At 41.7% G+C, this 25,438-nt stretch overlaps 2 long non-coding RNA genes across 2 annotated transcripts in view; one reads left to right on the forward strand and one right to left on the reverse strand.

Moving 5' to 3' along the window:
- On the forward strand, positions 1 to 23,726 carry LOC105065133 (uncharacterized). The gene is made up of 3 exons (XR_834904.3): positions 1 to 196; positions 22,160 to 22,264; positions 22,563 to 23,726. It is a non-coding gene; the product is annotated as an uncharacterized LOC105065133 (long non-coding RNA).
- Positions 3,605 to 25,438, reverse strand: part of LOC105065134 (uncharacterized) — a 24,574-nt gene continuing 2,740 nt past the window's right edge. The window contains exons 2-4 of the long non-coding RNA XR_006722964.2: positions 17,274 to 17,337; positions 4,342 to 4,501; positions 3,605 to 3,774 (exon numbers count right to left, since the gene is read on the reverse strand). This is a non-coding gene — a long non-coding RNA (uncharacterized LOC105065134). The remainder of the gene's footprint in view (positions 3,775 to 4,341; positions 4,502 to 17,273; positions 17,338 to 25,438) is intronic.

The raw sequence follows: 25,438 nt of genomic DNA on the forward strand, positions 1-25,438 counted from the left end.
GAAACCTTGGCACAAAAAGGGAAAGAGAACAAACACGTCGCGCACAGCCCAAGACGGGCACCCGTACCCCCGCCCCCAAGCCCAGCCAAAGGCTCTTTCAGCGAGACGAGCCAGCGGCTCCGGGGTCGAGTGCCCATCCCCCGGCAACTCGGACCCTGTACCACGCCACTGCAGAGCCAAAGCGCTGCACAACCAGGTTTTACAAAGACTGCGCTCAGTGCATGCATGCAACGTGCCTGTCGCTCCCTGGCCACCCCTAGCCTTGTCGGTCTAGCGCGCGCGCCAGGAGCTGCTCCACGGCTCCCGAGCCCGCAGCTGCATCCTAGCGCCCGCGCCGCTTGGCCCCCTGCGCTCGCACGCCCACAGCCGGCGAGTCCACCCGGGGCCCGCCCGCTGGCTCCTGGGCCATGTAGTTTCCTAGTCTGTTTTCGGAGCAGGTGTGGCGAGCTGCCCAAACTACAAGTCCCATAGTGCCTCGCGCTGGCCTGATCGGGGGCGGGGCAGGAGGCGGGAGCGGTGGTCTGGCTCTGCTGCCGGCTGGGCGGGCTCTTTGTCTGGCAGAGGGGATGGAGAGCCCCGAGGGGGTCTGACTGGGAATGTCTTCTCAGCCTTCTGCGAATTTAGAGCTATATGTGGCTTCTCCCTGGAGGCGCACCCCGCATTCCCGGACACACACCCTCCCCCAACACCTGCAAGGACACAGGCTGAGAGATGGTGCAGTCCTTGCCCTAAGTTTCATCATCCACGCCCGACGGTGGCTGTGGCCACTACACGGGGGCCGCACCACGTGGGTTGTTAGGAAGTCGGGGTAAGGAGTTTAGGACTTGGCTGCCACTCTTATCCCCTCTCAACGTCGGTTATCTTGTCGGCAAAACGGAGCTCACAGCGTCTAGGGATTGTAGTGACAGTACCAGCCGCTGATGTATACTAGGTGGTCAGGCTTTTCCTGACTGCTCCGTTTCAAACCCTACCCCACCACCTTTACCTCTTTTAATTTACTTTCTAGCATCAGAAATTACCTTTAGGCACTTTTTACTGGCTCTTGCGTTAACTTTTAAGCTTCTGGAGGGCAGGGGCAGTGTTTTTCTTGTTCATCATATTCACACCACCTCTATGTGTTCCCAGCACATAGTAAGCACTCAGTAAATGTTTGTTGAAGAGTGAATGCTCAGCGCAAGGTAGCTATTCTTTTGTGGAAAGGTATCTGCAGGCAAAGGCGTCCTGGCTCACCCAGAGCGAAGGCAAGAGTGGGAATGGAAGACACCTATTACAAGACACCAAAATAATAGAGGGTGTGGGAAAAGTCACCTCCTCTCTCTTGGCCTCAGATTCCCTAACTGCAAAATAAATTGGATTAAGTAAACTACACTGTCCCTCCTGAGCTTAGAAATTGTGTGTCTAAGGTGTTTTCAGGCAGATGAACAGTCCAGAGCTCCTTTATACCAACAAACACACACACACACACATTAAATTTCTGAAAGTAGGGGTCAGGAGGCACTTTAAAACACAGCAGTGTAGGGGAGAAGGTACTGAAAAATCTGGGTTTGAATAGATACAAATAGCCACTTACCACCTGACTGACTTTGAGCATGTTACTTAGCCTTTGTAAGCCTAGTTTCCCCATCTGTGAGAGAAAGGTCAATGAGGTAACTGTAAAAGCCAAGTGTTTGGAACACAGTGCTGTGGTTCGCTCTTGTTCATCTTTGTCAAGAAAATGCCACAGATTTGGATTAAATAAACTGATTACCAATAAAAGGGAAAGGTGGATGAGGAGAACAACAGAAAACAAAGATCTTGCTGAGTATTCCTGTTAGCAAACTGGCTTGGCCCACCCAGGGCCCTGGAAAGTAATTTGGGTTCCTCATCACGGGTTCCACCCCCAGCACCTGTATCTACACTAGCTCCTTCCCAGCCTCTGTCTCAGTGGATAGGCATTCAGTCTCCAGGAAAAAGATTCTCCCCCAGGGAGAAAACAAGTTAATGTTCCAAATACGTCCTTTGCCAACCTGTCATAACCGCATGAGAAGAAAGCTCCCTTGCTTCCTTGTGAACCACACTTTACAATTTGCAAAGCACTTTCTTCCCTAGTGTTGCATTTGAACCTGATAGACATCAATGAAGGAAAAAGGGCAGGCATTATCCCCACTTTGTGGATGAGGCTCAGAGAGAGTGTGACTTGTTTGGGGGCACAGTTAAGTGTTGAGCAGGAAGTGTGATTCCTGACCCAGTGCTGCAGCCCATACATGCAGGGACTGGGCTTGTGCGGCTCTCCAGGTTTGGAAATTTGAGCTACCCATTGCAGTGCACTGAGCCCTTCAAAGGCTTTTGAGTTTTAGTTATGGTGATGATGATGATGGTGGTAATAGTGTGAACTTTGCCTTTATTTTGCCTTCTAGATCAGATCAGGGTGGGGCAGGAGGCAGTCTCCTAAATATTAAAAATAAAACCTGATTGAAATGATCACGAATGCCTCCCCTATAAGCTAGATGAGCGCTCCAAATACACGGCAAGCTCTCGATGACCCACACAGTTGGGAGAATCATGTGTTTGCAAGACAGGGTACCAGTTTGTATTCCTTTCCTCAACAGGTTTTTACTGGGCACCTACCACGTGACAGGTCCTGGCTGAACTCTGGGTCTATAGTGAGTCTCACAGACCGTCCTTTCCTGCACAGAACATAGACTTTTCTTAAGGAAGGCAGACATTGATTAGATAACTACACACACAAAAGTGATTACATAGCATGATAGCTGCTGAGTTTTATGAACACTTATAGCCCAGAGGTCTGAGTGAAGGTTTCTGAGAGGAAGCGGGCCACGAGCTGGAGCTGCCTGGCAGCCTGGCAGGATGATAAGGGACAACAGTACTGGCAGGCGTGGTAGACTCATGGATGTGCCCTCACCTGTCAAGGGACAACTTGCCTTTAACCAAGGCGTGCAGTCAGTCGACAGCCTTGCACAGCACTTGCACAGAACCACCTTGCCTGAGGTCTCCGTCACACCCTAACTGGAGAAGCTCACGGGACTGCTGAACAGTATTTGCTTCAGGGCTTCCCCAGGAGGTTGGCTGAAGTTTCAGCAGGCCTACAATCGTGGATTTTCTTTCTCTGCCTGACCCTGCTTCCTCCCACTTCCTCTTACAGGAGTGGACTCCTGATATCCATCTTGCACCTCACACTCCATCTTAGTGTCAGTGGTGAGGCAGATGGCATCCTGGGCCAGGGTTTGAGGAGCTACAAGAAGGCTGGGGTGACAACAGGTGAGACAGTGAGGGAGGGGCAGGGCTGGAAGACTGGGGTCAGAGGTGAGCCCCTGGTAGGACAGGCAGGCCAGGTCCCGAATGTAAGAATTTTGGTTCTCATCCTAAGTACAACTAGAACCCCATGGGAGGCTGAAAACAAGTTGGGGGGGTGACCTGATCACATTTATGTTTAAAATTCTGCTGTATGGAGGGTGAAGTGGAGTGGGTAATACAGGATGTAGGAGCACTAACTGTGGCACGAACAAGGTCCATTTTTGTCCAGGACTTGGGTGTGGGTGATGAGAAATGGACAGGCTCTTCTGCATCCCCAGAACCTCGAATAATACCTGGCACACAGAGGTTTCTCAGTGAATTTTTATTGGATAAATGAGGACCTTGATTCTGTGAGGTCCATGCTCTCAAGGTGTTTGCAGTCCAGTAGGAGATAGGCAGCGCTTTGTCAGTGTGGTAAAGGCAGACCCCAAGAGTGCAGAGCGGCCAGTCCTTGGAGTCAGTAAGGGCCATACCACTCAGCTAGGAGGAGAAGAGACATTTGTAAATAACCACAGAGCAGGACAGAACGTGACAGGGTCCTCCGAAGAGAACAGATGGGCACTGTGGGGCTGCAGGAAGGGACTGATGACCTCTCAGAATGCCAAGTCATGCTGGGTCTGGGTGCTTGGATGACTCCAGGGTAACTATTCATCCTTTCCTCCCAAGGACTCTTAGGAAGCTGAGTAGGAGTTGGTGATCTCAGTAGTTAAATGCCTTAGCTAATGGTCTAGGGCAGCGTCTCTAAAGTGATTCCCTGAGTGTTTGCTTAAAATGCAGATTCCAGAGCATTGGTCCAGACTTGCTTGTCCTGAAACTCCAAGGCTAGTTTTGCCCAGGGATTTTCCTTTAAATCAGGATTCTGATGTACACTAAAATTTAACCATGGGTGTAGGGCAAGGCTAGGCACTATCATAGTGGGAAGAGCCCAGATCAGGTAGTTTTGAATTCTGGTTCCAAATTTGTCACTAACTAGATGTATGACCTTGACCAGTGCTATCCCTTCTTGGGCCTTAACCTCCTCTTCTGCAGGACCACCTGCATTTCTACCTGATTTCTGAGTTACCGGCTCTTCGGAGAGCTTGAGGACAGTCCAGTCTCCCCTTCCAGTGCTGCTGACTCTCCCAGTCACAGCTGCAGTTTCTGCTCACTGGGCCTTGGTTTCCTCACCGGTCAGTGAGGTGACAACAGTAGCTACCTCAGAGGGTTGCTGAAAGGATTAAAATTATATTTTAAAAATTTATTTTCTTTAGGGACATTTGGGTAGATTAGAAAGTCTGAAAGGAGGAGGAGGGTACAGCTCAGTGGTAGAGCACATGCTTAGCATGCACAAGTTCCTGGGTTCAATCCCCAGCACCTCCATTAAATAAATAAATAAACAAACCGAATTACCTTCCCTGCCCCCCCCAAAAAGAGAAAGTCTGAAAAGATTAACACTCCATTGTTAACAGTGATTATCTTTGAGTGGTGGGATTACTGATGACTAATTTTTCTTTTCGTTTAATATATTATCACTATTTTTAAAAAAATGGTAAAACAAAAATAATGATAAAAAATAAAAATAAAATTTAAAACTATAGATAGAGAATTACCATATGATCCAGCAATTCCTTTTCTGGCTATATACACAAAGGAATTGAAAGCAGGAAGGGGCTGGAACAGATATTTGTACACCCATATTCATAGCAACATTATTCACAACAGTCAAAAGGTGGAAACAGTCCAAATGTCCACCAGCAGATGAATGGATATACAAAATATGGATAAACAAAATATAATAGACTTATTCAGCCTTTTAGAAGAAGGAAATTCTGACACACACTACTACATTGATGAAACTTAAAGACATTATTCTACGTCAAAAGGACAAAGACATATTATATAGGCAACAAAAGGACAAATATTGTGCAATTCTGTGTATAAAACAGGTACCTAGAATAGGCAAATTTATAGAGAGAAACTGGAATAGACTACCAAGGCTCTGCGTGAAAGGTGGAATGGGGGAGTTACTGTTTAAGAGGGACAGCGTTTCAGTTTGGGAGGATGAGAAAGTTGTAGGGATGGATGGTGGTGGCGGTGGTTGCACAGCAGTGGAAATGTACTTAATGCCACTGAATTGTACACTTAAAAATGCTCAAAATGGTAAATTTTATATTACATATATTTCTCCATAAAAAACTTAATGAACAAGGATTTCCAGTGTAATGCAAGAACATTTAAAAAGGAAAACAGGAGGGAGAGTATAGCTCAAGTGGTAGAGCACATGCTTAGCATGCACAAGGTCCTGGGTTCAATCCCCAGTACCTCCTCTAAAAATCAATAAACCTCATTACCACCCCCTCACCAAAATAAAAATAATTAAAATACAATGATAAACAAAAAGGAAAACAGTGTAAATCTAAGAATGCTTATCCCCTGTTTCAGAGATGGCTAACTGAGCTGTTTCTGGCATGTGAGGAGGGGCATTTGCTTGGGTCTCTCTCTCTCTTTCTCTACCACATACCAATCAGTTCCCATTCTTGCTCCTCCTGTTTTCCTTTTAAACAAGGGTCTCTCTCTCTTTTTTTTTTTTTTTTTTTTTTTTTTAATGTCAGGCTTGAGTTTTTAATGGGAAAGTTAGGGGGTTTCATTGAGATCCCACCAGCTCTGAGTCTCTTACACGCAAATGATTGCCTCTCTAACAAGCAAATATTAGTTGAGGTGACCTAATAGCCAGGACATATGCCTTGGTAAGCTTTCAAAATGACGTGCAAAGTGGGTTAAAGATAAACTTGTGATACAAAGCCAAGCTGGACATAGGCAGGCAACTGGCACATTTGACATAAGTTTAATTTGTGAAGATTGACACTGAATAAAGACATTTCACAAAAGCAGTATTTGCAGTTCAATAGTGCATCAATAACATTTCAAAACAGAGGCAGACACATTGTGGTCTTTGCAGCTGACTCAACAAAATCCAGGTATTGGAGAACAAGGAGAGGAAAGGGTAGACGGGTGAAAGAGAAAGAACAATTGTGTTTGCTTCAGGAGTGAATTCAACCTTCTTTCAGAGTGTGTTTGTTTTTCCACATTCCTTGCTTTCTTGCTTGCTGGTCTTGCAGACTCTTTGACTTAACTTCTTGCATGGAGGACACTCGCAAAAGATTTCAGAAACAATCCAAGGAACTAATTATCTTTATTATTAACTTCTTAGCAAACTCAGTGACTTCAGCTATTCAGTGCCTCCAAACAGATAAAAATATTAAGCAATGGCTCAAATCAATACTTCCAACTGGGGTTTACTCTGAGTTTTGCCAGATATTTTCTTCGTGAAGCCACAGAATCTTTCACCTAGAGAAGCTTGCAAAATAGTTTCAGGACCCAGAAGCTTAAGAGAAAAACATATTTATGCAATACCATAAACCCTTGTCCTTAGCTGTTCTCATTTATGCCTTTATTTTTTGGGTTCTAGATCTTAAAAGGATCTGTTTCCTATTTTATGCCTGGGGATACAGGCACAGATTATATTTAGCACCAGTGTGGTGTGGCACGAAGCTTTCTTTATTAGTAATAACATGATTAAAGTTATAGCTAATCATTATGAGGCATTTTAATGTGTCAGGTATTAGGCTAAGTGCTTTACTGCATCACTTCATACAAGACTCAGAACAACCCTATGACATACTGACTGCTATGATCCCCATTACACAGATAGGAAAACGGATGTTCAGAGAGATTGGGCAACTTGTCAAGATCACACAGCTCATAAGTAGCAGAGCTGAGACTTGAACTTAGGACCTCAAAGGTTAAAGGCTCAGGCGAAGCGGCTCGGAAGGGATAAATTGGGAGTTCGAGATTTGCAGATACACACTACTATATATAAAATAGATAAACAACAAGTTCTTACTGTATAGCACAGGGAACTCTATTCAATATGTTGTAGTAACTTACGGTGAAAAAGAATATGGAAGCAAATATATGTATGTTCATGTATAACTGAAGCATTATGTTGTACACCAGAATTGACACAACATTGTAAACTGACTAGACTTCAATAAAAATATCTATATACCGAGAAAAAAAAAAGGTTAAAGTCCCACAAGACTGCCCCACTCCTGTTACCAGCCACATGTGGAGTCCCCAGGCTACCTGCCCTTCTGCTCAGGTAACTGCAAACTCGAGGGACCCTACAATCCCTCACTCAAATTCAGTACTCCCCTAGAATGACAGAATTCAGTTATCAAAACTCTACTTACGATTACAATTTTATTATAAAGGCTACAACTCAGGAGTAGCCAAATGGAAGGGATGCACAGGGCAGGTTGAGAGGCAAGCAGTGGCATAAGCAGTGGAGGAGGGCGTGCTGTCCTTCCAGCACGTGGATGAGTTTGTTACCTGCCCAAACTTGGGTCTGCTGGCCCACGCTTAGCAAAGCTAACCTACTGACACACTGGGTTGTGGTGAAGGAAAACACAGTGTCTGCTGCAGGGCGCCAAAGCAAGGGAGTGGAGAGTCAAGACTCAGATTCACTCCAACTTGGTCTTGGGTTGGGATTTTTTTTTTAAGAGGAAGAACCGAGAAGCTGGGATTAATCATCTTGTGACATTGCTTTTTTTTTTTAATTGAAGTATAGTCAGTTTACAATGTTGTGTCAATTTCTGGTGTACAGCACAATATTTCAGTCATATATGAACGTACATATATTTGTTTTCATATTCTTTTTCACCATAAGCTACTACAAGATATTGAATATAGTTCCCTACGGGGGAGGGTATAGCTCAGTGGTAGGGCACTTGCTTAGCATGCACGAGGTCCTGGGTTCAATCCCCAGTACTACCATTAAAAAAAAAAAATCTAATTACTCCCCCTCCTGAAAGAAAAATGAATATAGTTCCCTGTGCTATACAGTATAAACTTGTTTATCTATTTTATATATACCAGTCAGTGTCTGCAAATCTCAAACTCCCAATTTATCCCTTCCCACCCCCTTCCCCCCGGTAACCATAAGTTTGTTTTCTATGTCTGTGAGTCTGTTTCTGTTTTATTTAGAAGTTCAGTTGTCTTTTTTTTTTTTTTTTTTTTTTGATGGTGGTTTCAGGAGTCAGGATGTCTCTGGTTACAATTCTCTGGTCCATGGCTGGGAGGCTTATCTTGCCCTGGAGAAACAACCTGAGCTTCCAGGTTAATGATGCTATTTCACGAGGTTATCTTCACAATGTTATCGGCAACAGCAACTTTAGTTATCTGACTCTTGTTGATTAGTGTTCAGTTAGCACAGGATTGAGGTCACAGGGGTCAAGAAAGTGAATAAAGTTTTGGATAGAGAGAGTGAGTAAACTCGGTAAGGGAACTCAGTTTTAGGGGGACTTGGTTTGGTGTTCACCAACCCATAAGCTCCCCAAGGCTACTTATACATGGAATCTAAAAAGAAAAAATACACATTTTATTTATGAACCAGAAATAGACTCACGGACATAGAAAAAAGACTGTGGTTACCAGGGGCAAAAGGGGATGGGGCGAGGGATAGATTAGGAGTTTGGGATTAATAGATACACATTTTATATATAAAATAAACAACAAGGACCTAACGTATAGCACAGGGAACTGTATTCAATTTCTTGTAATGAGCTGTAATGTAAAAGAATCTGAAAAAATATATGTGTATGTATATATCTATAACTGAATCGCTTTGCTATACTCATGAAACTAACATTGTAAATTGATTACACTTCAATAAAAAACAAGAAAAAAGTTTTTGATGAAGGCTTCTTTCCATAGGCATGACACAACTCATCACACCATTGACCATTGATGACTGAACGCAATCTCCAGACTCATTCACCTCCCTGGAGTTTGGCAAGTGGGGCTGAAATTTCTAACCCCTCTAATCAAGTGTTAGACTCACCTCCAGCCACCTTGTTAGCATACACTCTGATTCCCAATTCTCCCATATACACAGCAGCTTTTAAGTGTTTTAATTTCCCTGAGACTCTTACTCCTGCTTTTAAAAGGGATCTTAGCTGGTCTATTGTATTCCTTAATAAGTAATCTTTTGCCCCAGGTGGCTGGGGGTCTGTAGCCCCTGTGGCTTTTACAAGCTGTGTCCACTGCTTCCCATAGCTTTTCCCAGCCTGAGACCTGAGCAGTACTATGTTTGGCCATCTGAGCTCCAAGTTAGGTGACAGGGACCAATCAGACAACTCCCACACAGGTTAAAATGTTGAAAATTAGGTCCATTCTGCTTTTTCTGTCTCGTGGAAGAAAACTGGGGACTGGATCACTTCTTCCCCTAGCCCACTGTACGCCACGCTGAGCAGGAGGTGGGGCAAGAGCAAGTAAAACCACCTCAAAACTTCATTCCATTTTGAATGTGGCTTTTACTTAATTGGCAATTTGCTTGGTTGCTGTAGGTTTTGCATTTGTAGAGCTCCTATTAAGTTAGTTTAGCCAATTTCTAGTTGTTTATGTAATGTTTCCAAGGGGAGAATGAGGACCTAGAGCTTTCTAGTCCACATCTAGCTGATGTTACTCTAAACATCATTTTGTAACCCAAAGATTGATTTATTTTAAAATAATTTTTACAGAGCAACTACATTATAAATAATATAAACCTTCACAAATTAAGAGATTAAACATTTTCTTTAAATGTACATACTGTCACTCAAAAATTGCACATTCTAGGATATCAGTAATTATACCCTCCTTAAAGAAAACTGCACACAGACTATTTCGTCATAAAATCTTTGTTGCCAATTCAGCCATTGAACTGCCCACAGCTTCTAAAATGTTCTTACTCACAGCACAGGAAAGATGACTGATTTTGAAAATGGAGAGAAGCAAAAACAAGGAAAGCTCTGACATGGACACTGGGTGGCCTACAAAACCGGGAGGCTAACAGGCTCTTTACCAGCGCATGTCTGTAGGGCAGAATTGCTCTGTCCAACTAAAGAAGTGCAAAATAAAGAACAGCTCCTACACTTTCAAATGTTGGGGGATAAGCATCTTTTTATTTTTTTTTTTAACTTGCTCTGGGTTTTTGTTTGTTTGTTTGTGAGAGGAGATAATTAGGTTCATTTATTTATTTAAATGGAGGTGCTGGGGATTGAACCTAGCACCTTGTGCATGCTAAGCATACGCTCTACCACTAAGCTATTTCTCTCCCAGCATTTTTTAGTAATGTGTGACCATAGCAAATTCTCTTTGGTGTCCACCAGGTAGGTGAAGTGGGACCAACCAGGGTCTAGTAAAAACATCAGGAAGCTGGTACCTCTATTTCCTCCATGCTGAGAGAAGGCCAGAATGTCGGAGCCAAAAGGGTCCTGCAGTTATCCAGTCCCAGCCTCCGCCACCACCCCTCTACGAAGATAGGGGCCAATACTGCTGCTTACACCATCAGCCAACTAGGATCTGAGATGAAGTGTTTCTCTCTCCCTTCCCAAGAATAAAATTAACTGTTCATATTGAGAGTAGTTTTACAGTTTGCTAACTTCCTTCCCTTTTGTCCTGTCAATTTTCTAACCACCTTGAGTGGTGGAGGCTACTAACCAGTCGTACAGATGAGCAAACTGGGAATGAAAGAGCTTAAAATTTCTCTGGAACACACAGGTTTTCTAATGGCAGAGTCAGAACTTCCAAGTGGAAACCTATGTCTGTGCCATGATGTGATAGGCTGTCATTCTGTCTGTGGCGGAAGTGACATGTTCAGTGTGGGGTCACCTCCTCTGACTCCATGGACAAAGGGCATGCTGCCTTCTCCTGAAGATAAAGGGTGAGGGACTGGGGAAGCCAGATCCCAGGACAGGGAAGGAGTCCAGAACTTTCAGGATGATTTCTGATGTTCTTCACAGAGGGCAAGAAAGTCTCTAGGCAATTCCATTATTTCAGGGTCACTTTAATTAAGGGGGAAAGAAAGCCAAAACAAAACACAACAATTGTGGTATCCTTTTATTTACATATATATTTAGTAAACTTTTTTACATAAAAATTTTCAAGGGGGAAAGGTATAGCTCAGTGGTAGAGTATGTGCTTAACATGCACAGGGTCCTGGGTGCAGTTCCTAGTGCCTTCCTCTAAAAAAAAAAATTATTACCACCCCTCCTCCAAAAAAAATTTTTTTTTTAAATTTTCAAGTTCACAGAAAAGTAGGGAACCCATATACCACCAACTAGACTCAACAACTGTTAACATTTTTGCCATATTTGATTAATTTACATATAATGTACTTCATCAAATTGAAGATGCCATTGATTATAAGACATTCCATTATTTTATAAAACGATAAAAAGAAGAAAACACTGCCATTTAATTGTTAAGACACCACCAATTTCTAAGCTACATTCCAATTTCAGGGATATTAAAATGTGAAAAAAATGTGTGACTAAAGAGTATGCACTATATAATTCTATTATATGAAGTTCTAGATCAGATAAAACTAATATATAGTGAAAGAGATCATCAGCACAGTGGTTCCCTCCATGTAGGGCAGGAGAGGGGATTTACTGGGAAGAGCCAGGGAAACTTTCCTGGGGGAAATATTCTGTATTTTGATACAGTAATGTCATTTATCAAAACTCATTTAACTGTTAACACTTAAGATCTTTATATACTACATAATATATTTTATACCTCAATTAAAAATTATGGTAACAAAATGTGACTTGTAATCGATTTTTTTTTTTTTTTTGCTACAGCATTTTAAAGTAAAATACAGTATGGGGGAGTGTATAGCTTAATGGTAGAGAGCATACCTAGCATGCACAAGGTCCTGGGTTCAATCCCCAGTATCTCTATCAAAAAAGTAAATAAGTAAACCTAATTACCTCTTCTTGCAAAATAAATAAATAAATAAATAAATAAATAAATAAATAAATAAATAAATAAATAAATAAAGTTAAAGTAAATTCTTCAACATGCATCTCCAAAAAATAAGAACATTCTACTACAATACCATTATACCATACCTAGAAGTTCAACAATAGTTCCCTAACATCATTATTAGTCCATATTCAAATCTAAGTATAATTGTCTATTTGATTTTATTTTTGTTGCTTTTAAACATTATAAAATAAAACATATTTACAGAAAAACCAAACATGCATATAGGTTAGTGAATTATTGTAGAGTGAACACCCATAACCACCACTCAGGAAAAGAGAGAGGACTTTGCTGACCACCTCAGAAGCCACCTATATACCTCATCTCAATTACAAACACCCTCTTTTCAAAGTGACCAAAATTCTAAACAAGATGCCCAGAGTTTCTGCAGTTGATGACAAGTTGTTTGTCTGTCCTTTTATCCAGTTGCATACTCAGTTCAGTTGAATACAAAATCTTTGGCTCACATTTTCTCTCCTTGATATCTTAAAAAAAATTTTTTTCATTCCAGTTTTATTGAGATGTAATTGACATTTGCATTGTATACTTTTTTGCGGGGGGGGGGATAGGTAATTAGGTTGTATTCATTATTTATTCAAATGGAGGTACTGGGGATTGAACCCAGGACCTTGTGCTTTCTTGGCATGTGCCCTACCCCTGAGCTATACCCTTGCCTCCTTTTTGATATCTTATATATGTGACTCCATCTTCTTCATAAGGCATTGGTGTTGAAAGTTTAATGACAATCTAACTTTCTACCCATCGTAATTCACTTGGCCTTTTTACCTTGACACAAAAAAGGACCAATTCTTTTTCTTTAAAGTCTAGAATACATCTTGGTGTTGGTCGTTCTGGGTCAATATTTTCAGGTATAGCTATGCCTTTTCAATATGTAGTTTCAGATATTTATTTCAAGAAAGCTTTCTTGAAATATAATTTTTAGTGGTTGTCATATTGTTCCCTTGGTTTGATTTTCTTTTAGTTACTATGATTATAATATGTTGTATCTTGTTTACATGGCTTCAAATTTGTCACTTTCTCTTGAATCCTTTTTCTTCATTCTTTATTTTAAACTTAAAAATTGTTTTTCACCTTTTATTTCTCATAGGGCAATATTTGTATTGTGTATTCACTCTTGTTTTCTTTTTGATTTAGTTTCATTTCAGAAATAACTTTTATTTAGTCCTAATTTTTCCTGAGTTTTATCACTTAATTGCCATAATTTTCTAGATCTGATTTACTTTAATCTCTGATATCTTGTACCTTTTGAAACTAGAGATCCCTTGTACTTATCTGATACTGGAGCAGGTAAATCCCTTGTCACTTTAATTGCTTTGCTCCGATTTGAAGGCTCATTCTGCCTTCCTGTGAACACCATTTTGCGGGCCATCAGATGTCCTGTTTCTTCCCTCTGCTTTCTCCTGCATAAATGTGGATATCATGCAGATCTTATAGTTATGATGGTGGTTGTCCTCCCTTTCTTGTATTTTGGAGTTTTGAGGGGGATACCTTATCACCTGGCCTTGTAGATGTTGTCCCTAGTTTTTGGCTTTATCATCTAGCTGCTCTGCTTTTTTCTTTTTCTTTTTTGATAGAGAGAAGATTCAGGGAGATTAAAAAACTATGCTACTGCTGTGTCTTTCCAGAACTGTTAGGGAGGGAAAAAGAGTCAAGAGATCCCAGGAAGGGAATTATTATATTTGCTTTTATGGCCAGACCAGGACCAAGTGCCATGTACCTGAACCAGTTAGACGTGAACAGAAGGTGTTTCCCAGAAAACAAGCCATCATATTTTAAACTTCTGAACCAAAGAAGGAGAAAAACAACAGATGTTCATTACAGTTTTAACAAGATGTTTTATTTGAGGGGTTCCATTGTTTTAAAAAAAAAGTGTGATGACACTCATCTAAGATAATGCAATTACATGACTTTTCCTTTAGCCCTATCTACTTCAAAGTTAATTTTTATTTGTTTACAAATAATTTACAAATACATTCCTTTATAAGAGATCAACACATAAATAAGACTAAAGTCCTCTTTGGCCACTCCTTGGCAATCCAGGTGTCCTGGCTATTTTTTGATGCCTGGTTGACTTTGCCCTGTCTTCCATGGGCATCTGGTCCTTGACCCTCTGCCTTGCTGAGAGAGCATTTAAAGTCATTTTAACATTAACCAGAGTTAAATGTAATTATAAGAGTGAATCCATTAGCAGCCATTTTGGAGGATTATCTGAGGTGCAGTTGTCTTCCACTTGTACAATAAATGGTAAAACTTGAGAACGGTTGCGAATTTTAGGAACTTGGCCCTTTCTCTATTCTTAAGCATGATCAGGACCTTGAGTCATAGTTTTATTTCCGATCAGCAAGCCTACTGTTCCATCATAGCATTGTAACTAACGGGACTTTTGGCCCAGCTTTCACAAGGTTTGTTGAGGTTGTTTTGATTAGGCTGCATTATGATTCAAATTGCAGAAAACCCTACCCATATCGGCCTTATAAAAAGGGATCTACTGACTCATGGGACCAAACAATGTGGAGGTATCTGGCACTTCAAGAGTTGCTGGATTCAGGGCTCATGTCAGGTCGTGAAACTATACTATGCCCAACTCCAGGGGGCCCTGTTATATTGTGTGGCGTGAGCCCAACACTATGTATTCTTGGCAATGCCCCTGGAGTTCTGTGTTGTGGGTCCCTCTCATTGCTCTGCTTTCTCTGTTCATTGACTCCCCCTTGGCGGCCTCCCTTTACAGCAGTAAAAGAGCTGTGGTAGCTCCTCTCCCCACCTCTGCCCACCCCCAAAGTCAGAAAAGAAGAGAGGGCTCCTTTCTCCCAGAAGCCCCAGGAAAAGTCCCGTCATGACTTTGATGGGGTCACAGGCCCAGCTCTGAGTCAATCACCAAAGCTGAGAACATGGATGATTGGCTCGTACCTGGTCAAAGTTAGCTGCTTCTTCAGAACCTCCTGGATGAAGAGGGGAGGAGGAGGGAATCAGGCATGGTGAATATAGTGGGGCTGGGACAATGGACAGCTCAGCCCGGCTTCGATGGCACCCTCCCTTATGAGGCATCATATCATAGTGGTAGAGAATGTGGGCTACAGAACCAAAGATCTTGGTTCCAATATTGGCTTCACCCTTTAAGGGCTGTATGACCTTGGGCAAGTTAATAAACCTCTTTGGTCTCAGCTTCCTTATCTGAAAAATGAGAGATGACAACACATCCCCCATAAGACTGCTGTGACATAAAATTGATTAAATATGCATATAACACTTTGAACAGTGACTGGTGTTGGACAAGATCTAGAGAAGTCTTTGCTATTATTGAGAGAGAGTTAATGATCTGGAGGGAAAAGTAGGGAAAATGCTCTGTACAGCGAGTGGTGAAAAAAGGGTATGGTTCCTTTGGCCTAAGGCTGTGAGATACAGTGACTGGAAGAGACCCCTTTCATCTTAGTACGGAATGAAGAGCTTCCAGATTCCATTCATTTGCTGGGGGGAGGTGGTTCACAGAGGAGATCTGGGGGCGAGGGCATAGCAGTTGAATGCCATCAATGACAACTCATTGTGAGACCTGGTTTACAAACATTGTTCTAGAACTTTAGGTTTTGATTCATGATTTTGCTGCCAGCCTAAGGAGCAGCAACTGCTTCAATTTGTGACACAACACACTGATTTCTAAACCATTTATAACTCTCTTGTACAGTTAACACAAGCATCCCACAAGGGATTTGCAATGAGAGGGGAAACTGGGGACTGCAATTGAACTTTCTCTATAATGAAGTCCTTTTGAATAGTGCTTCCTTCATAAATCCCAGGTCTCAAACATGGTCATTAAGAGAAGCCTGAAAGACAAAAGAGGCTTGTGTTCCAGGCCTTCTTTTCAAGCCCTAAACGTTGAATTCTCTGTGCCTGTTTCTTGGCCTGGCACGTGATTTCCCCTCTGTGACAATCCCAGATACTGGCAGCAAATGGCATGTGAAGCGGGGCACATTTTTATTCTACGCAGATAGGGTTATATAAATCTTCTTGTTTTATAGTAATTTCTTTTGCCTTTTATTTCTTTTCTGTGCCTTTAGGAGTCTGCTTGGATTCTTAATGGGCCATACCCCAGGTTGGCTTTCTTTTCTGTTTTAAGCAAAACATATAGAATCCAATGACTTTCATCCAGGCATTCACACATGTGGCAGTTGCCTTGCCAGGTGCTGATATAATCAGAAAGCTTTTTTGTATCCTTTTAAGCTAATTTTTTTATCCAAAAAATTATTTTTCTTCCTTCCTTCCTTCCTTCCTTCCTTCTTTCTTTCTTTTAAGGCATTGGTTTTGCTAAAAGGCATAGTTCCTATATGATTTTCCCCTGTCCTGGTGGGTTAATCCAATGAGACAGACTGTATCAGGCTATATTTCCTTGTTTTCCAAGGTACTTCTTTTTGGGGTGGGGGAGGTAATTAGGTTTATTTCTTCTTTTTTTTGGAGTTGTTAAATCTTTTTTTTTTTTAATTGAGGTATAGTCAGTTTACAATGCTGTGTCAATTTCTGGTGTACAGCACAATTCTTCAGTCATACATATATTAATTTTCATATTCTTTTTCACTGTAAACTACAAGATATTGAATATATTTCTCTGTGATAGACAGTATAAACTTGTTTATCTATTTTATATATACCAGTCAGTATCTGCAAATCTCAAACTCCCAGTTTATCCCTTCCCACCCCCCCTCTCCTCCTTATTTTTTTTTAAAATAGAGTTTCCTGGGATTGAACCCAGGTCCTTATGCATGCTAAGCACTGCACTCTACCACTGAGCTATATAACCTCCCCCTGCTTCTGAGGGCACCCTCTTCCCTCCTTCATTTGCTTATGCCTTCTATTTTTCTAAAGTGAGGCCAACATCATGGCTCTTCAGGGAAACTTCCTGGACCCCTCTGATTTAGACATTCCTCCTCCAGCTCCCCCTGAGTCCACCATTCTTGGAGAAAGCACTGCAGTTGGACTGTGAACACTGCTTTACTTGTCTGTCTCCCTCACTAAGGTAGAAGCCAGGCAGGGACCCTGTCTGATTGGACCTACTGTCCCTGGGGTCTAACAGATAAGTATCAAATGAATGAATGATCACATGTTTGCTAAGTACCTACCATGTGTCAGTCACTGCGTTAGGCTCTGGGGACACCAAAGTCTTGTCTCTTTGAAGATTATAATCTAGAGGAAAGATACACACCGGGTTAATAATCACTTATGTCACTACATAATCTTGGACTGTTCAATGCTTTGAAAGAAAAGCACAGGATGTTAGGAGACTGTGGGGTAGGAGTCCTTGAATAAGCAGGACTTTTACCTCGGTAGGAATGGAGAGGGAGAGCTGGCAGTGCTATCAGGAGGGAGCCCCTGGGTTCACTGGGTGAGTCAATAGATAAGTGAGTGAGCAGAAGAGGAAAGTGTCAGTGCAGCTGCCTGGTCACCGTGGGCATCTGCTGACTCGGCTTATCACTGTGTCTCTTCTTCAGGTGATAATAACTTGATTTTTTTTTTTTTCATCCTTGGGAATTCAAACCTTCCTTGTTCTCTTCCTGACCTATGCTTCTTTCTAGCAATGGGCATTTGACCTAATCAAATTAGGTATGTCATCTCCCAGAACTCCTCCCATGTGATTAGTCTAGGGATCCTGAAAGAACTATGAAGAAAAACATTTCTTTCTTTCAGCACTTGGGCGTTTGTGCTCAAGAGAGAAGGAAGAGGTGGATGGAGGCAGATAGATTACTGACAATTTTCTTTCAGCAGCTGGATCCAGACATGCCTGAAACACATGTGGATATAGTTGTGTCTAAATTCCCCTATACATGGCTCTTAAGGCTACTGACTAAACAATTCTTCCATCTTTTTACTTGGCTTAAGCTCATTTTTCACAGGGCTTCAGTTACTTGTAACTTAAAGTGTCTCTATTAATACAATGATTTTAACTAATGTCACTCATTTGCTAAATCCAAGGGGGTTGGGGGAGGCCAGCTAAAGCAATTGTGGAGGTCCTTTAGCCAGGGGGAGGGGCAGCCCAAACACACCAGTATTTCCTGCACCAGGAGGGGTTCCCCCTAAGCGTCTATATTCTACAGCCTCTTCCCCAGAGACCTAGACCCTTGGGTCTGCATCGGTGTTTGAGTGTCTAGCAACAGATGTACTGAGAGAGAGCCTGTAGAAGCAGATAATAATAGGAACCTTCCCAGGCCCTGGCAGGGCAGGGAGGCCCAGGTACCCAAGGTGCTGGAAAACCACAAGCTTCTTCTACATTGAAGGAATGTGCAACAACCCTGATTTAGGAGTGGAGAGCTGGCAGGCAAACTAGCTTTTGCTGGACTGTGAATAATGAATCTGCAGGGTCAGGCAAGCGGGAACTGTTGATGGCGTCTACGAGCAGCAGCACTGGTGGGCATGACTGCCATCTAGCGCCAAATGCCACTTTCTGCAAGTTGTTTACTGGCTGTTTCCAACTGGAGGGCCTTTTGAGGGGTAAATGGAGGTAGGAGGTCATTCATTCATTACCTCTGCCTTCCCATCAGGAAGCCTCAAAATCAGACTTTCGACATCATCTCTAATTTAGCTTATTACACATACAGTCCCAGAGCCAAACTGACTGGATGAGATAAAAGGGCAATCATTCCATAACGTTAAACTTGTCTCATTCCAAGTCTCTAGGGCACTATGAATTTTATATGTTAAGAAACAGATAATATTTTTAAAAGCCTATATTTATGATTCAGGGTTCTGGCAGGAAATAGGTAGCATCCTCCCAAGGGGTGACTGGGGAAGAGTTTAATGAATGGGCTACCCACAAAGGAGTGGAAAGGGGTCCAGGGAAAACAATCAAGGATCAGGGAGGGACTCTAGAGTTAGTGATAATAGGAAGCACTTACCACCCATAGACCTAATGAAGCAAGAACAGGGAGAGGACCCAGTGGGACTGTTCCATAGGAGAGAGAGAGAGCCATTTGATGGGTGCTGTGGCCCCAGCTGCTGGTTATTGGTTAGGTGCTTAAAAAGCACACCTGCGGACGATTCCTTTGTAAGTGATTCATTAAGGAAGTGTGCCGTGGCGGATGGGAAGTGGAGGGGGAGAAGCCGGGCAGAGAAGGTGAGATCTCAGGCAGAGTCTGGTGGAGGGTGGCTTTAAGCCTGAGCCCACAGAGGAACTCTGGAGAGTAGGTTATGTCTCAGAAGTTCTGCCTGGAGGCAAGGAAGCTTGGCATTGAGACTCTTGACCCGCCAGTCACTGGACAGGTTTGGGGGAGAAGAGGGAGTTGGAGAGTAAACTGGACCCTGGCCCTTCTGAATGTTCAGTGGGGTTCACCCTCTGGGGCTCTGAGAGCACTACCTGCGCACGGCCAGAAGCACTGGCTGTTAGAAGAGCATACTGAAAATCAGTCCAAAGGGGTCCAAAGGGATCTGGGTGAGTAAGAACATCTGCTTCAAGTGGGGATGGAAGCCAGTGAGAACTGATGGTTCAGCTGACTCCTGAAGGAGGTAGACACTGAGATGGAGTTTAGGGTACAAGAGGTTTATTTAGGGGAGAGGGTAACACGTGTGAAAGATAAAGGGGAGCTGCAGAACACAATCAGATCCGATGTTCTCAGCCTACCCCATGGGAGCTCTGCAGCAAAGACTGCCCACCCAGAGGAGTCACGCATTGGGCAGAAGTCACCAGGCCCTAGTACCCCTCTCCACGTCCAGTTATTGGCTGGTAGTTGATCAGGAAGGACATGGATCCTGAAGGTGGTATAACTGGAGGCTGCCAGCTAAAGGTGCTCCTTGGAGCTGAATGGCAAGTTCTTTTAGAAGGGAGATCCAAATGGAGCATGCCCACAGCTGCCACACTTAATGAAATGTAGCACCTTTGGTTGTCTTAGCCATCTCCCCAACACCAGGAAGAACTTGCCTGAAGAGGGTACAGAAACAGGAGGCAGAGAGAGAAATGTAGCCTAATGGTGCACATAAGTACATTGATCCAGCTGTGCCTGAAGCCCATCATATACTTGGCTTTTTTGGTTACGTGACTCAATAAATACTCTTGTTGCTTATGCCATTTTGAGTTTGGGTTTTCCATTTCAGCAAAAGAAATATTCTTTTTTATCTTTCTTTTTCTTTTTTTAATTGAAGTATAGTCAGCTTACAATGTTGTAACAATTTCTGGTGCACAGCATGTTTCAGTTATATACACGCATACATACATTCCTTTTCATAATCTTTTCTATTATAGGCTATTACAAGATATTGAATACAGTTCCTTGTACTATACATAAATTTATAAATTTATTGTTTAAAAAGAAATATCCTTAATATAGTCTCTGCACTTAACTGTAAAATGTGACTCAGGGTTTGAGAAGGAAGAAGGACAATAAACATTAAGTGCAGGCACAGAGCAGTTGCCCAATAAATAGTATTAATACTATGGGAGGAGAAAGCAAAGGAAGCAAAGTAAGGCGTGGGTCATGCCTGGAGGCCCCTCTTGTCCAGGGAAGGCCAGTGGGCTGAGTTTAGAGCTCACTGAAGGCTGGTGCCTGTCTTGGACTGTTCAGAGATACACAGCTGTAAAGGAGGGCTGGCCCCCTTGAGTCACTTGGAGCCTGTGGCTTTTCTGCAATGAATGCTCCCTGACCCAGTGTGTTATTAGCCTCGCAGGAGGAAGAAAAAGTTGTCTTTCTGGCCAAAGAGGAGGATTCTCACCCTATTTCTCTTTACATGGACAGTTCTTTGCATTTATTTCTGTTGTTGTTGTTGTTGTTGGTAGACTCTTTATTTGTGGAAATATGTAAAGTTCATAACAAAATAAAAAGAATACACAGGAAATGACCACATTTGCAGCACTGTGATGATGCCAAAGCTTTTGAGGGGGAAAAAAAAAACAAGAATGAGCAAAGACCTCTAATTTATAACTCAGGAATTATTTTTGGTTTTCTGAAAGGAATGGGGAATTTTATATTTTAAGGATCTGCTGAGCTTCCCACTGTTCCTGGTCTCTCCCATCAAAAATGTAAAAGCTTTAAAAGGCTCCTTGGTAGAGACTGTGTTCTGAATGTTAAAACAATGACAAGCATAGAGGTGGAGGCTGCTACAGCTCATTTCTCCCAATCTCTTGAGGAAGCTCATGACCTAGTTACAAGAGAGAACAAAAAGTGGCTTTGAATAGCCATTTTGGTTCATCAAGTACTTAATACCTATTATTACAGAAGCTCCTGCCTGGTATAATTGCATATTGTGAGACTAGAGCACCTCCAGCCATTTCAGCAGCTCACATGAAAGATAGTAAGCAAAGTTAGAAAGGGCATCAAAAGCCAGTGGAAAGCAGACTCCTTTGGCACCTGTCCTGGTTCTTATGTTCCTTCTGTCTTCAAGTCAAGGATAGAACTAGATGACCTTTACTGATCCTCCTCATTTTTCTCAGGGTCTGTGGGACCCCAAAAGCCTATCTCTATGTCATTTCCTTTGTGGAGACCTCCCCAGCATGCCCTGACAGAATTAATTATTACTTTCCTTTGGGTACCTGTGAGCCATCTAGGATGGCTCCCACTGATTCCTGCTTCCTGGGATACATGCCCTCATTTAGTCTGTTCTCACCCTGAATGAGGCCTACCTGTGTAACCAATAGGATACTGCAGAAATGACAGAGGGTAACTTTTGAAGTTAGGCCATCAAAGACATTGTAGATTCCTTCTTGTTCTCTCTTGGGTCACCTGCTCTATGGAGGGCCAGCTGCCATGTCATAATGACACTCAAGCAGTCCAGTGGAGAAGCCCACATCCTAAGGAACTGAGGCTTCCTGCCATCAGTCACCGTGGTGGCTTTAAAAGATGTCCACAAAGTCTTTGACACATCTCTCTTAAGAGGTGGAGCTTAATTCCCTTCTCCTTGAGTATGGACTGGATTTGTTAACTCACTTCTAATAAATAGGTATAATATAGCAGACAGGATGGCTTGTGGCTTCTGAGACTTGGTCGTGAACGAGATCACAACTCTACTCTTGTCTCTCTCTTAGATCACTTGATCTGGAGGGAATCTGCTGATATGTCATGAGGACACGCAAACATCCCTGTGGATAAGCCCATGAAGCGAGGAGCCAGGGCCTCCTGCCAACAGCCATGTGAGTGAGTCACCTTGGAAACATATTCTCCAGCTCTAGTCAAGTCAGATGGCTATAGCCCTGCTGACAGCTTGACTGCCACCTCCTCATGAGAGATTCGGTGTCAGAACCACGTGGTTAAGCTGCTTGCACTTTTATAATCATTTAAGTTTTTAACTGTCTTAAAAGAATACACATGTAGTTTAATATTATTAGGTAAACTAGAGAAGGAAAATTTATTTTTTTTATTTTCTACCCTAATACAGCAAAACAAACTTTACTGTTTCTGTTTTGTTTGTTCATTTGTTTTTGTCAACAGAAGCCAAAATTAACAATCAAGAACCAAGACTGCGGTATATTATTTATGGAGGTATACTGACCAATGAAACAATAAGACTCTGGACCCTGGAAAGAGAGAGGGTCTGAAGGCTGAGTTCAGTCACTGATGGGCAATGATTGAATCAACCATCCCTATCTAATGGAACCTCCCTAAAAACCCCTAAATGATGGAGTTTGGAGAGCTTCCAGGTTTGTGAACACACTGAGGTGCTGGGAGGGTTGTATGCCAAGAGCGAATGCAAGTCTTGTGTCCCCAGCCCCGTGCCTTGACCTATGCATCTCTTCCATTTAGCTGTTACTGAGTTGTAGCCTCTCATAATAAACTGGTAATAGTAAGTAATGTGTTTTCCTGAGTCCTGTAACCTGTTCTAGCAAATTATTGAAACTAAGGAGGGGATCGTGGCAACTCCTGATTTATAGTGGGTTGGTCAGAAGTACAGGTGGCAACCTAGGACTTGCAACAGGTATCTTTAGCTGGGGCAGTCTTGTGGGGCTAAGTCCTTAACCTACAGGTAGTTAGTGTCAGAACTGAATTGAATTGTAGAACACACAGCCAGTGTTTAGGAAGCTGGAGAATTGGTTACTGTAGGGAAAAAGAACCCACGTACTTAGTGTCAGAAGTGGTGTTAGAAAACACTATAGGTGATATGATTATATTTATACAAAATGATCAGAAAAGGTAAATCTATGGAGACTAAAAGTAGATAAGTGGTTACCTTTATTAGTTTATTTGGAGTCCCCAAGAAGAGTGCTGAAGTGCTGCTGTCTGGTGTTACAAAGCACAAGAAGTCTGTGACTGTCTTATGGAGAAAGTATGTGTATTAGATAAGCTCTGTTCAGGCATGAGTTAGAGTGCCATTGGTCATTAGTTCAGTGTTAGTGAATCAACAATATATAGCAAATAAGGTGTCTTTAAATGGAAACAAACATAAAAATAGGTGATGAATTAATCAATCGAGAAAAATGTGATCAGAGGATTGCAGGAACCCGATCTTGTATTTCCCCTAGGAGCAATGATTCAGTATTCACTAATTCAGTGTTTAAGGTGACATTATGGAATTTAACTACTACAAGTAATGAGAATTAACTGTATGTCTTTGTATAGTTCCGTTTCACAGTCATTATGGCCTGGCCCTGTGTTACCAACAGAACACAGTGAAAGTAATTCCTCATGATTTTCTGAGCATGTGAAAGCTTTGTATGCCCCACCTGAACAAAGATAATACCAGCTGTGAATGGATAAACAAAATGTGGCATATCCATATATTCTTATATGACTTTTAGACTAAAGTTATATAAGACTTTAGGCTGTGGGGGGAGGGTATAGCTCAGTGGTAGAAAGTGTGCTTAGCATGAACAAGGTCCTGGGTTCAATTCCCAGTCCCTTCATTAAAAGAATAAATCATAAAAAAAAAAAAACTTTAGGCTAAAATTTTAGCCATTTTAGACTTTAAGCTAAAATTGATCAGAAGAGACAAAAAGGTTATTATATAATGATAAAGGAGTCAATCAATCAAGAAGACATAGAAATTATAAATTTTATGCACCCAATATCAGAGGATCTAAATACTAATAGAACTAACAGAACTAAAAGGAGAAATACACATCAGTATAATAATAGTTGGGAATTTTAACACCCTACTCTCAACAATGGATAGATCAACCAGATAGAGAATCAATAAAGAGACAGTAGATTTGAATTGCTGTTTCAAACAGCACTATAGACCAAATGGACCTAACAGACAACCTAACCAATCCATCCAACAATAACAGCAACAGAAAACACATTCTTCTCAAGTACACGTGGAGCATTTTCTACGATAAATCATACATTAGGCCACAAAACAAGTCTTAGCAAATTTAAGAAGACTGAAAACATAACAAATATCTTCACTGATCATAATGGTATGAAAACTAGATACCAGTAATGGGAGGAAAACTGGAAACTCACAAATACATGGAAATTAAAGAGCATACTCTTGAATAACCAATGGATCAAAGAAGAAGTTAACAGAAAAATTAAAAGTATCTTGAGACAAATGACAATGGAGACACAACATACCAAAACCAATGGGATGCAGCAAAAGCATTTAAAGAAGAAAGCTAATAGATATAAACATATACATCAATAAAATAGACCTCAAATAAAAAACTTAGCTTTACCCCTAAAGAAACAAGGAAAAGAAAAACAAACTAAGCTCAAAGTTAATAGAAGAAAGGAGTAACAAAGATTAGAGCATAAATAAACAAAACAGAGAAAATAAAAACAATAGAAAAGAGCAATGAAAATGAATTGGTTCTTTGAAATGATAAACAAAATTGACAAACCTTTACTTAGACTACCAAGAAAGAGAGAGAACAGAAATCAATGTGAAATCATAAATGAAAGAGGAAACATAGCAACTGATACTACAGAAATACAAGGGATTATAAGAGACTACTAGGAACAACTAAATACCAACAAACTGGACAATGTAGAAGAAATGGATACATTCCTAGAAACATACAACCTACCTAAACTGAATCAGGAACAATAGAAAATCTCAGCAGATCAATAATTATTAAGGATATTGAATCAGTAATTAAAAACATCCCAACAAAGAAAAGCCCAGGACAAGACAGGTTCACTGGTGAATTCCACCAAACATTTAAAGGGGAATTAATGTCAATCCTCAAACTCTTCCAAGAAATAGAAGAGGAGGGAACACTTCCAAACTCATTTTATGAGGCCAAAATTACCCTGATATGAAAGCCAGAGAAGGATACTACAAGAAAAGAAAACTACAGGCAATATTCCTGATGAATACAAATGCAAAATTTCTCACCACACTAACAAACCAAATTCAGCAGCACAAT

Source organism: Camelus bactrianus, chromosome 9, assembly GCF_048773025.1.
Source record: "Camelus bactrianus isolate YW-2024 breed Bactrian camel chromosome 9, ASM4877302v1, whole genome shotgun sequence".
In the NCBI taxonomy this organism is placed as follows: Eukaryota; Metazoa; Chordata; class Mammalia; order Artiodactyla; family Camelidae; genus Camelus; species Camelus bactrianus.